The following is a 12784-nucleotide window of genomic DNA, read 5'->3' on the forward strand; positions in this document are numbered from 1 at the left end:
AGAGAGTGAATGATCATGTAAGGGTTGCCTGTGGCTTCCCTGAGGGAGAGTTCAGGCTGATGTAGGCTGTAGGTAGCACTTGGCTAGCCTTGGAATGAAACGGGCATCATGTGCAATCCCATGGGCTTTTTTCAGCCTAGCTCAGAGGATGGGGCTCTGATGTTCTAGACTGCTGAATGGAGGTGGGAAACTGGTGTGACTCTCTCCCTGTGGGTACACAGTAACATTTCTCCTGCTGTTCCTCTGCCTCTGTGCTCAGAGTTTTGACTGTCTGGGCTTGAAGAGTTAGGACAGAATGGATAGGTTTTCCATAGTGGTTGGTACCTAGAGGCTGATGAAGATAGCCAAGAGCCATCTGGCCAGGGAGCTCTGGATCTCCTGGAGTCAAAGGAGCCAAAGGGCTGAAGATGTATTAGCAAAGACGATTTCTGTCTGAAGACACACAACCAACTCAAATTGGCCTAAATCAGGGAAAGAATGTATTGGTTGATGTAGCTATGAATTCCAAGGATAAATCAGGTTTGGTTTGATCTAGGAACTCAGACGATGCCACCAGCTGCCTTCTCTTCTCCTCTGCATTTACTTCACCTTCACCTCTGCATATGGGTGGCCCTGAGCAGCTCCATACTTACATTCTCTAGAGTCAAGTCCATCCTTATAGACTTGCCTCATTCTCAGCCATGCCAGAAGAAGCCACATTGTAACTCAATAGCTCTGTGGGCATTTTGGGTGGTGTGTCCAGGTGCCACAACTAAGGGAATGGAATGTTCTGACTGGCCAGGCCTAAGTCCCATACTGGCCTTGGAGTGAAGGATGGGATCAACTCCACCCAGTGCTTGGACTGAGCATGAGGGAAGGAGAGAATATTTTCCTCACATCAACACTCACTCTTCTACAGTAGACATCAATGCTTACTCTACTGAGTGGAGATCAGTGCCAACTCTGCTGGGTGGACATCGATGCTTACTCTACTGAGTGGACATCAGTGCCAACTCTGCTGGGTGGACATCGATGCTTACTCTACTGAGTGGACATCAGTGCCAACACTGCTGGGTGGACATCGATGCTTACTCTACCACAGAAGCTAAATGAACTCTGAATCAGAGTACTTCGATGTGGCAAGGGATGTCAAGGACCACTCAACAAGTTGGCCACTTGTCCGTGAGGAATAAAAATTCCAAAGAAGGGGCTCCTGGGTGGCTCCGTCGGTTGGGTGTCTCCGACTTCAGCTCAGGTCATGATCTCGCGGTTCGTGAGTTTGAGCCCCGCATTGGGCTCTGTGAGCCTGCTTCAGATTCTGTGTCTCCCTCTCTCTCTGCCCCTCCCCTGCTCACACTCTGTCTCTGTCTCTCTCAAAAATAAATAAATGTTTAAAAAAATTCCAATGAAAGGGATGGCCCAGGTTCCCAGGCTGGCCCTACCTGGTCTTCAGGTTGGCTAGCAGCTTTTATAGGCCAAGATCCAAGTCTACTGCACAGAGACCCCCGTGCATGACCTTAACTGGCTTTCAGATGAATGCTCGTGCTGAAACATGGGGCAGAGAGGAATCCCATCTGGTGGCTCCTCAATCCATTCACAGCAGGAGACCAGCAGGTGTCTTTGTTGGAGAATTAGGAACCACTCACTGAAAGCACCTCGTCTGGTGGCCCCTCAGCTGTTGGGCAGCACTGGGATCTGAGGAGCATGGTCCCTTCTAGAATAGGTCTCTGAGCTGAGTCTGGGTAGGCTCCTCTCCTGGAATGTGGCCTTCATTGTTTTATGCTGTCTCTGACTGAGCTGGCCTTCTGGGGAGTTGGGTGGTTAGCTCTCCTACTGTGGGATGGCAGGGGGTGTGTGAACCAGTGGAGGACCATACCCAAGGGAGATGAGTCAGTTACGTTTTTGGGGCTGGAAGAACCTCTGGCTTTGAATTTCCATTGCCCTGTGATAAGAAAGCAGTTGCTTCGAGCTGCTACCCTGGCATTTTCCAGCACGACAGCCCTGCTCACACCCACAGGCTAGACATTCAGATAAGAACCTGGAGCTTAGGATTCTTGCTGTAAGTTCCCACTCTACTTTTCCTGGGCCACCTTTAAAAATAGCCATGTAGGGTTGAGTCCACAAGAAATTAGTGACCTCTGCCACAGCCACCTTATCAGTAGCAGGTGCTTACTACCCTGCTCTCTCTCCTGCTCACTCGAGACCTGAAACAGAGGACTTGGCTCATTGTACATCACAACCCCATTTCTGGGATCTATAAGCAATAAATCTTGAGACTTTACTACCTTTGTGTGAGCATGTTGAAACTGCGCCTTCAATCAAAAAGACCCCCAGGTTTCTACATCCCCAAGGTCGGAGCTAGGAAACCGAGGGAGCTGCCTGCCCACCCTACGAGGGAGGCTCACACCTCCTCACTCAGCAGGTCATAATCTGCATATTCTTAATGTAATACACCAGCTATGGTCCCCCCAACAAACTCGTGTGTTCCTCATGTGAATTCTACAAAGTAGGTTTTCTTTTTTTTAAGTTTTATTTTATTTATTTTCAGAGAGAGAGAGAGAGAGAGTGAGGGAGCTGGGGAGGGGCAGAGAGAGAGGGAGAGAGAGAATCCCAAGCAGGGTCCACACTGACAGTGCGGGGCTTGAACCCACGAACCATGACATCGTGACCTGAGCCAAAACCAAGAGATGCTTAACCAACTGAGCCACCCAGGAGCCCCCAAAGTAGATACACTTAAGCCCATTTTACAGATGTGGACACTGAGGCTCAGAATCATTAATAACATTGCTCACTTCCTGTCTCTTTGTGGTAAGGTTCAAGGCCACGTGATTGGCCAGGTGCTGTGCATTGTAACCCTGATCCAACTGACGACACCCCTTTTCTGCTGTGACCCATGACCCATTAGCTCGTTCCTTTCCTCCTCATTCAGAATTAAAAGACACAACTGAGCCACATGACCTTATTTGAGTCATTTGCCATCCACCTAGGTGCTGGCTCCTGTCTGATCTGAGTCATGTTGAAGAAGCTAGGTGTTTTTGCCTCCTGGTTTCCTTTGCTTTTTCAACTGTAGCTTTCTTGAAGTCTGAATGACTTTGGAATTGGTCATCGTAGGCCTTTCCAGCTGAGGTGCCCAGCTAATACCAGCTCAGGGGAGGTGGGCACCTATGTATACCATTAAACCTGGACGCTCTGCAACTGTTTTCTCAGTAATCTGCCAGGACGTCCCTGAAAAGATCTGCCAGTTAGCCTAGGGTAAGTGCCATCTGATAAAGGGCAACATGTCGCATCCCAAAGTGCTCTCATTGGTCGGGGGGTAATTGAGGACAAGGTCCTAAGGCAAAGTTGAAAAATGGGCAAAATTAGCATCTGCTGCTTTTCGGTCTACTTCCCTTTCAGTGTCCTCCTTGGGGTCCTCCTCACCCCCACCCGGGACCTCCAGGCCTTTCTGACCCCAAACCTTGTCTCCCTCTCTGCTCCAGAGTGGCTGCTACTCTCTGTTATCCCTGGGCTTCTCTGGGCTAGTCTAGGTTAGGTTCTGCCACAGTGACAAGTGGTCCCCACAGTCTCAGTGGCTTATAATAGCAAAGGTCTATTTCTTGCTCCCATCACACGTTGCATGGCCTTCACAGGTTGGCTGGGGCTCCGCTCCACATTTGTCTACTCCAGGATCCAGGCTGATGGGACAGCCTCTCTCTGATATGTCTCCAGTCTTGTGGCAGAGGAGAAAAGAACACGGCAAATCACACACTGACTCCTCAAGCTTCCATTCTCCTTTCATTGGCCAGAGCAAGTCTGACATTGATAGCACAGAGAAGCATCATCCTCCCCAGAGAGGGGCAGCAGATATTTTTTTTGGACAATATTACAGCTTACCATGCCCTCAATCATAATATTTCCATTCTACCTTTAAAATTTAACTTTACATTATGTAAGTGATAGACAAAGATATTATCTTAAAAAATTTTTTAATGTTTTTTTTTAAGTTTATTTTTGAGAGAGAGACAGACAGAGCATGAGTGGGGGAGGGGCAGAGAAAGAGGAAGACACAGAATCCCAAGCGAGCTCCAGGCTCTGAGCCATCAGCACAGAGCCCGATGCGGGGCTCGAACTCATGAACCGCGAGATCATGACCTGAGCCGAAGTCAGAAGCTCAACCGACTGAGCCACCCAGGCGCTCCAAAGATATTATCTTTTTAAATAAAACCTTCAAATACCAGAGATAAGGCTAAAATCCTTTTTGACCACTCTCCCTTAAATCTATCCCCTTTTATCTGGATGTATCCACTGTTACCTTTTTTGGTTGGGGGTGGTCTTTCAACTCTTTAAAGCCTCTTTCTATGGTTTTACATACACAGATATGTACCCATGGAAAATATGAAGCATTATTTTGTGGGATGGTTTTGCTAGATATTAGTACATAAAAGATATTCTGTACATGTTGTTACACTTGAGTGTTTTTCAATGATATACCAGAAATCTATCCTAGTAAACAATACAGATTTACCTTACTCTTTCTAGCTACTGCATAAAAATATTCCCCAGTGTGGCTATATTATAGTTCTTAGCCATTCCCAACTAGTGGGAATTCCCAATGTTTGGTCTCTTTCCGGTTTTTCACAAATAAATCCGTAGTGAATGTGTCTGCATACACCCCCCCCCCCCAACTTTTGCACATGTGATTCTGTGATAGATTCAAGAAGGAGAAGTGTTGACTGGGCATATTTTACCTGTCGGTAGATGTTACCAAAATGCCTGTCCCATTCCCTTTTTCTCAGCAGATCTCAACTGGGAGGGAAATAGATCATAACCACCCATCCCAAAGACAAAAAAAAAAAAAAAAAAAAATTGATTGGCTTGACAAGCAGTAGGGTGCGACCAAGTTGGCATGGCATGCCTGTATTTTAAGTTCCTTAGTTCAAATGAACCTCTATGAGAATCAGCTGAGGAGTCAAGGGAAGGTTGCAATATAATCGGTCTCTTGCCTCCAACATCTTTGCATCTTGTCTAAGAAAACAATGGATGTCTGAATCAGAAGATTGGCTCCTCATTCCCATGGTTGCCATGGTTTGCTCTGTTCCCCAGCAAGAACATCTCTGCCCCAACACTGTAGCTGGCTGTCTTGCAAATTGCTGCACAAAGTTGAATCAGATAAGTCAGTGCCTGGGGTTCAGTTTCAAAGCATTTCTAGTCATAGGGAAAAGCCCTCAATTTCCCAGTTTCCCAAATTATGATTCTCTAATGTAGGGAAAGGAATGGATTTTGCCACCAACATAAACTGGGTTTAGGCACAAACAGAAGAAGGGGTTGAATATTTATCTACCCCTTATATGTGACAAACATCTTATGAAGTGTTTTATAGGTGACATTACACTGAATTCTCATAATCTCATAATGCACATGATATTTCCTCCCAATTTATAGATTAGGAAACCAAGGTTGACTTAGGCAATCTTCAAGTTGATGCCAAATGTGTCTGAGTTCCAAATCTACCACCCACCACCATCCTATTGCCTGTGAAATAACCCGAAGCAAATTGGCCATCTTTTAAGAAGTGTTTCTAGGCCGTGCTGGACAAGGAGAGGAGAAGTCAATCTATGATCCCTCTCTCAGGTTTCACCTTCTCTGGAAAGCCAAGCAGGGTTGGATCCTTCTGTGAGCTTGCAGAGTATGCTGTATTTCCTCTAACAATACCTCTAGCACATAGTATTGGGGTCATACAATGACCAAAATGTCTGTCCCTGGATGAAAGTGATCCCCAATTTCTAATGTCCACAGGAGACTGGAATAGCAAATGGCAATAATCTCTGCAGGAGGATGAGTCATCCTAGACCTACATTATTTTTGCAAGTAATTTTTCATGCACCAGGTACATGAGAAGAGAAAAGCTAGCAAAAAGAAGCCACAGAAATAACAGTTTAAGTTAGGCACCAGTCAGGGTTCCTGAGTGGCTCAGTTGGTTAAGCGCCCAACTTTGGCTCAGGTCATGATCTCATGGTTCGTATGTTCGAGCCTCCCATTGGGCTCTTCGCTAACAGTGTGGAACCTGCTTTGGATTCTCTCTCCCTCTCTCTCTGCACCTCTCCCACTCACACACAAACACACACACACACACACACACACACACTCTCTCTCTCTCTCTCTCTCCCAAAATAAATAAACTTTAAAAAATTAAACAAAACAAAATAAAATAGAAAAAAGAGTCACACACTGTAAAATAGTTCTGCTTACATTCTCCAAGGAGATAAAAATCTGTATAAATATATTTATAAGTATAATCTATATAAATATAACAAGTAAATCTATATGTAAGTCTATAAATATAATCCATAAATTTAAAATTTAATCTATAAATCCATAGATTTGAAAATTTGGAAGGCAAAAAGTGCTAATTTAAAAATTCAGGGGCACCTGGGTGGCTCAGTCAGTTAAGCGACCAACTTCAGCTCAGGTCATGATCTCACAGTTCGTGGGTTTGAGACCCACGTTGGGCTCTGTGCTGACAGTTCAGAGTCTGGAGCCCGTTTCGGATTCTGTGTGTGTGTCTCTCTCTGCCCCTCCCCAATTCACGCTCTCTCAAATAAATAAACATTAAAAAACATTTAAAAACTCAAAAGGTAGAAAAATTAAAAATTGGAACTATAAAACACGACGTATATATAAATTGAACAGAAATTTTAGAAGTGAAAAATGCAACAAATCAAACTAAAAATCCAGTGGGTGGGCTTAATTGTACACTTGATAGAGGATGTGTGAGCTGGAATACAGGTCAGAAGAAACTATTCAGAATCAGGCACAGAGAGACAAAAGGGTAGAAAACACAGAGGCGGGGACGAGAGGCATTGAAAATGCCTCATACTGAGGCATTGAAAATTCAGTGAGAAGGTATAGCAAATATGTAGTTGGTGGTCCAGAAAGCAAGGAGAAAGAAAGGAGGCAGAAACAATATTTGAACATATGGTGGCTAAGAATTTCCTAAAGTGGTTGAAAGATTAGCATTAAAAAGTATTTTATAGGGGCGCCTGGCTGGCTCAGTCAGTGGAGTCAGCAACTCTTGATTTCAGGGTTGTGGGTTCAAGCCTCATGTTGAGTGTGGAGATTATTTAAAAATAATATCTTTAAAAAATTGTGTAGTTTTCAATGTATTTGTTATCTTTATATATTTTTTTATATCATTAGGGCAAAATTTCTAAAATATAAAATAATCACATGGTAGAGATCATCAATATTGCCTTGTTTGGGCTCTTTGAAAACACTGAGAAAATTGATAAGCATCTGATGAGACCAATGAAGAGAAGGGGGGCACAAATAGAAAATACTTGGAATAAAAAGAGACTTCAGTACAGATCCTAGAGATATTAAAAAGATAATAAGAGGAAATTATGAGCAACATATACTAAAAATTTGAAAATTTGGATGCAGTGTGTGAATTCCCAGAAAAATACAGTTTACCAAACTGACACCCACAAAAAAAAGACAAAATATGATTCATTTTATAATAAAAGATATTGAATCAAAACAAACTGAAACAAAATGTAAATCTCCTGGCCCACATGCCTTGATCTACTTAATATTAAGGGGAAAATGAACTTAATCCTACATAAATTGACCTAGAGAATATGAAAAGCAGGTAAACTCTTTCTGTGAGGCTTACCTAGTAATAAAATTCCACAAGGAGAGTGGAAATGAACATGACAGGCTGTGAGAATCTTACTCATGGGTATAAATATTTTTTAAATGTTTATTTAGTTTTGAGAGTGAAAGAGAGAGAAAGAGAGAGAGAGAGAGGGAGAGAGAGAAAGCATGAGTTAGGGAGGGACAGAGAAAGAGAGAATACCAAGCAGGCTCTGTGCTATCAGCTCAGAGCCCGATGCAGGGCTCAATCTCATGAACTGGGAGATGGTGACCTGAGACGAAATTAAGAGTTGGACGCTTAACCCGACTGAGCCACCCAGGCGCCTCTAGATATAAATATCTCTAAAAAGTATTTAGCAAACTAAATCCATCAATACATACAAAGGATAATATATCATGACCAAGTTGGGTTTATACTAGAAATGCAGGATCAGTTTAACATTGGAGAATTTGTTCATATCACAAATTCAATATAATTTGTGATACTTAATACATTCAATGAAAGAAACTGTGATTATCTTCATAGATGCAAAAAATTAAGCACTTATTTATGGGGGAAAAACCTGTCGCTATTTAGAAGAGAAGAAAATTTCTTTAACCTAGTAAATGGCATTCACAAAATCTACATATAGCAAACATCGTACTTAATGGTGAAACACAGAACTTTCCCCCTTGGTATCAGAAACAGGAAAAGAGTTGTTCCCTAACATTTTTACTTAACATTGTACTAGTGGTCCTAGGCAATGCAAAAAGACAAGGATAAACCAATAGGGATTGAAAGGGAGGAAATAAAATCATTATTATTTTCAGATGCTGTGATCTTACATGTGGATTCTCAAGGAATCTACAAAAAAAACCCAGTAGAATTAATAAGAGTTAACAGGGTTGATGGATATAAAGTTATCATCTGTAAAAAAAATCAACTGCATTTTAATATGTAGGCAAGAATCAGAAAGTGAAATGAAAATAATCCATTTAAGTAGCATAAAATGTAAAATACATAGGAACAGACAATATCAAGAGAGAAAAGATAACACATTGAATATGAGAAAATATTTGTAAATCATGTATCTGATGAGGAATTAATATCAAAAATATACAAAGAATTCCTCCAACTCAACCATACACACACAAAAGCAAAAGCAAAAAAAAACCAAACAAACAAACAAAAAAACCACTCTCAAACAACCCATTTAAAAAATGGGCAAATGACTGGAAAAGATATTTTTCTAATGATTAAGGAGGGCACTTGTTGGGATTAGCACCAGGTGTCGTATATAAGTGATGAATCACTGGGTTCTGCTCCTAAAATTGATACCACCTTGTATGTAAATTAACGTGAATTTAAATAAACTAAAAATAAATAAATAAATTGTACCCACAAAACTAAAAAAAAAAAAAAAAAAAGATGATGCACAAATGGCCAATAAGCACATGGAAAGACGTTCTACATCATTAGTCATTAGGGAAATGCAAATCAAAGTCATGATGAGATGTCACCTCACGCCCATTAAGATGGGCTATTAATAAAAATGAAAAACAACAAGGGTTGGCAAGGATGTGGAGAAATTCAGAACACCTATGCATTGCCGGTGGGGATGTAAAATGGTGTGAGCACTGGGGGAAACGGTTTTGTGTTGCCAATTCCATCCCTAGGTATTTCAAAAGGTTGAAAGGGGAAAAACTCAAGCAGATACCTATACACCAATGGTCACAGCAGCATTATTCCCAATAGCCAAAAGGTGGAAACAATCCAAATGCCCATCAACAGACAAATGGATAAACAATGTGTGGTCTACACATATAATGGAATATTATTATTCAACCATTATTCATTCTGAAAAAGGACATTCAGAGTGAAATTCTGACACATGCTATAACATAGACGAACCTTGAAAACATTAGGCTAAGTGAAATAAGCAAGACCAAACCAACCTGAACCAAAGCAAACCAACAAACCAAAACCAAAAAACAAACAAACAAAAACCCTATATGGTTTCCCTTATATGAGGTACCCAGAACAGGCAAACTGATAGAGACAGAAAGTAGAACAGGGTCTAGGGGAAGTAAGAATGGGACGTTATTGTTTTGATGGGTACAGAGTTTCTGTTTAGGATGGTGAAAAATTTCTAGGGTGTGGAGTGATGGAAACACACACTCATACATACTGATGGGGGGAATATAAATTGACATTTTGGAAAACAGTTCGGCACTATCTAGCAAAGTTGAAGACACACATACTCTATGACCCAACAATTCCACTGCTAGGTGTATCTATGTATCCTAGAGTGGAGGTTTCCAAAGCAAGATCCTCAAGCTTCCTTCAGGAGACCTGCAAGGTCAAAACTATTTTGTTACTAATGCTAAGATGTTATTCACTCCTTTCCACAATGTCGGCATTGGCACTTGGGCTGTAGAAGCAGTGGTGGGTAAAACAGTTGGTGCCCGATGCATGAATCAAGGCAGGGGCATCAGTGGTGATCGCGGTCGTGTTCTCCATCACCACATGCTTTGCAGTGAGATAACTAACAACGATCACAATGCTAGTTTCCCTTAAGGATGTCCTTGATGAAGAAGTAAAAATTACTAACTTTATTAAACCTTGACCTTTGAGCGGTTATCTTTCTAACACGCCATGTGATGAAACAGAAAGTAGGTATGAGTTAAGCTCTGTTGTTGCGCACCCAAGAATGATGTTCTCTTGAAAAAGAGCGCTGTGTGCAATTGCTGAAATTGTGAGCAGCATTAGGTAGACTTTTTTTTTTTTAATTAAATACGACTGTTACTTGAAAGCATGATGGGTGGACAAACCATGAATATTCAAATTGGAACACTTGGCAGATGTTTTCTTAAAAGTGAACGAAGTAGGAGCGCCTGGGTGGCTCAGTCAGGTAAGTGTGCAGTTCTTGATTTCAGCTCAGGTCATGATCTCGCGGTTTGTGAGTTCAAGCCCCGCATCAGGCTCTGCACTATCAGTGCACTATCAGGCTGCTTGGAGTTCTCTCTCTCCCTCTCTCTCTGCCCCTCCCCTGCTCGTTCTCTCTCTCTCTCTCTCTCTCTCTCTCTCTCTCTCTCTCTCTCTCTCAAAATAAATAAATTGAAAAAAAAAGAACAAAATAAGTCTGACACTTCAGGGAAAACAGTGGACATTAGCTGTTGCCAATGACAACAGTTTAGCTTTCAAGCTAAAATTAGAATTTTGGAGAACTTGTATCCATCACTGTGAACTTGTCAACTTCCTAACACTTAAATGCTCTTCTGATGAGATCACTAGTGATATTTAAGATCCTACAGATTTTTAAGATATCGTATAATAGGTCAACATTTGAAAGATCTGGACAGCTCAGGTATTCAAATGACACCATGATGTAACAAAATCACAAATAACTGGAAGGTCTCCTCAAAGCACAAAATCAACAAGTAGATTTTAATGTAACAGAGTTCAAAGAGTTGCCTGAATAGGTTCAGATTCCACCTTGTAACTAACCTTTAAGAAACTACCGCTGAGTTTTCCTGTAGTATTGAAGAATATCCACAATTAATTGCAAAGTCTATTAAAATACCTCTCTCCTAACTACGTATCTATGTGATATTAGATGTTCTCCTTTACACAGGACAATATATCATAACAGATGGAATTTTTTTGAAATCAATAAATAATAGTCAATATATTTATATTAATCCACTGAGTTTGCCTGTTCTGTGGTACAAATGTTCCCACCATGACTGATGTTGAGCTATCGATATGATTTTACAGAATATGGTGTTGGGAAGAGATGGGCACAGTTGGCTCTCATGCACTGCCATGATCTGGCTCCAGATCACCAATACAATTCATATTTTATTTTATTTTATTTTATTTTATTTTTTTAGTTCTTTTAGTTTAAAATTTTTTTTATTTTAGAGAGAGAAAGAGAGCATGAGTGGGAGAGAGGCAGAGGAAGAGAGAGAGAGAGAGAGAGAGAGAGTCTTAAGCAGGTTCCATGCTCAACGCAGAGCCCGACATGGGGCTCAAACCCACAACCCTGGGATTACGACCAGAGCCAAAATCAAGAAGTTGAACGCCTAACCGACTGAGCCACCCACATGCCCCTCATTCCACATTTTAAAAAGCCCCTTTGGGTCCTCAATAATTTTTAAGAAACTACAAATTTGAGAAGTACAGCTCTAGAGAAATGGCTGTATCTGGGCACCAGGAGACACATACTAGATCCAAAATAGTCATAGTAACCACAGCTATATGCAACATGAATGAATCTTAAAAACATTAACCATATTGAGGAAAGGAAACCAGACTCAAATGAATACATGCTCTACGGTTGCATTTATATCAAGTCCACAAATGGGCAAGGCTAAGCATTAGTGTTTAGGAGCACACCCTTTGGTGCTCAGCCTATTTAAAAAAAAAAAAAAAGGAAGTGACAACTACAGGAGTCAGGTGGTAGAGGGAGGAGGCACGTGTGGCCTCCACGTGTGGTTTCCAGACTCCTTTGCTTAGTGAATAAACAAAATAATAGTCTTTCTCCCATCGGACTGGGTTCTGTGGGGATGGGACCCTGGTCTAGTCACTGATGCATTTATAGCCGCAGCTCAGTGCCCAAGATGTAGCATGTGGTCAGTGAGAGGATTGTGGGATGAATGAGGACTAACCAAATGAACCATACAGCATCAGTTTGAGCACAAAGATAGGATTCTCTGTGGAAACTCCTTGGGCAAAGGGGCAGACAGGCACTGAGTGGAGCCCAAGGGTCTAGGCCTGAATCAGACTGGATTTAAATCCCAGCTCTCCCACACGTGGGACTTTCAACAGCTACTTGGTCTCTCTTTGCTTCACTGTTCTCATCTGTAAAAGGGTGTAACGATGGCACCTGCTTCAAAGGGCTGCCGTGAGGATCAAATGGGTGAATGCACACAGATATCTCAGAGTGGGCCTCACACATCAGTACTCATTACGTAGTGGTAGAGTGCGACCATCTCAACTCACCCTTGTAAAGAGTGCCTTAAAGATGATGCCTCTCACGGGGTCACAGCACGAACACCAAGCCCTTCTGGCTCCTGCATTTGTGGTGGTTATTGCTGGTTTGATTTGCTTTTATGAGGTCAGTTTTGCTCCTGAAGAATCAGCTTCTCCCTTCAGGAGAGTATTTATACACAATCTATCACCATGGAGACA

The 12784-nt window shown here is 41.9% G+C and overlaps 1 long non-coding RNA gene across 1 annotated transcript; it reads right to left on the reverse strand.

Annotated features, from left to right (window-relative positions):
* Positions 1–4849: 4849 nt before the first annotated feature.
* On the reverse strand, positions 4850–12734 carry LOC102969267. Its single transcript, XR_006221472.1, has 2 exons — positions 12596–12734; positions 4850–5108 (listed from the first exon to the last, which is right to left on the reverse strand). It is a non-coding gene; the product is annotated as an uncharacterized LOC102969267 (long non-coding RNA).
* Between the last annotated feature and the right edge of the window lie 50 nt (positions 12735–12784).

The sequence above is a fragment of the Panthera tigris genome, chromosome C1 (assembly GCF_018350195.1).
Source record: "Panthera tigris isolate Pti1 chromosome C1, P.tigris_Pti1_mat1.1, whole genome shotgun sequence".
NCBI classification, from domain to species: Eukaryota; Metazoa; Chordata; class Mammalia; order Carnivora; family Felidae; genus Panthera; species Panthera tigris.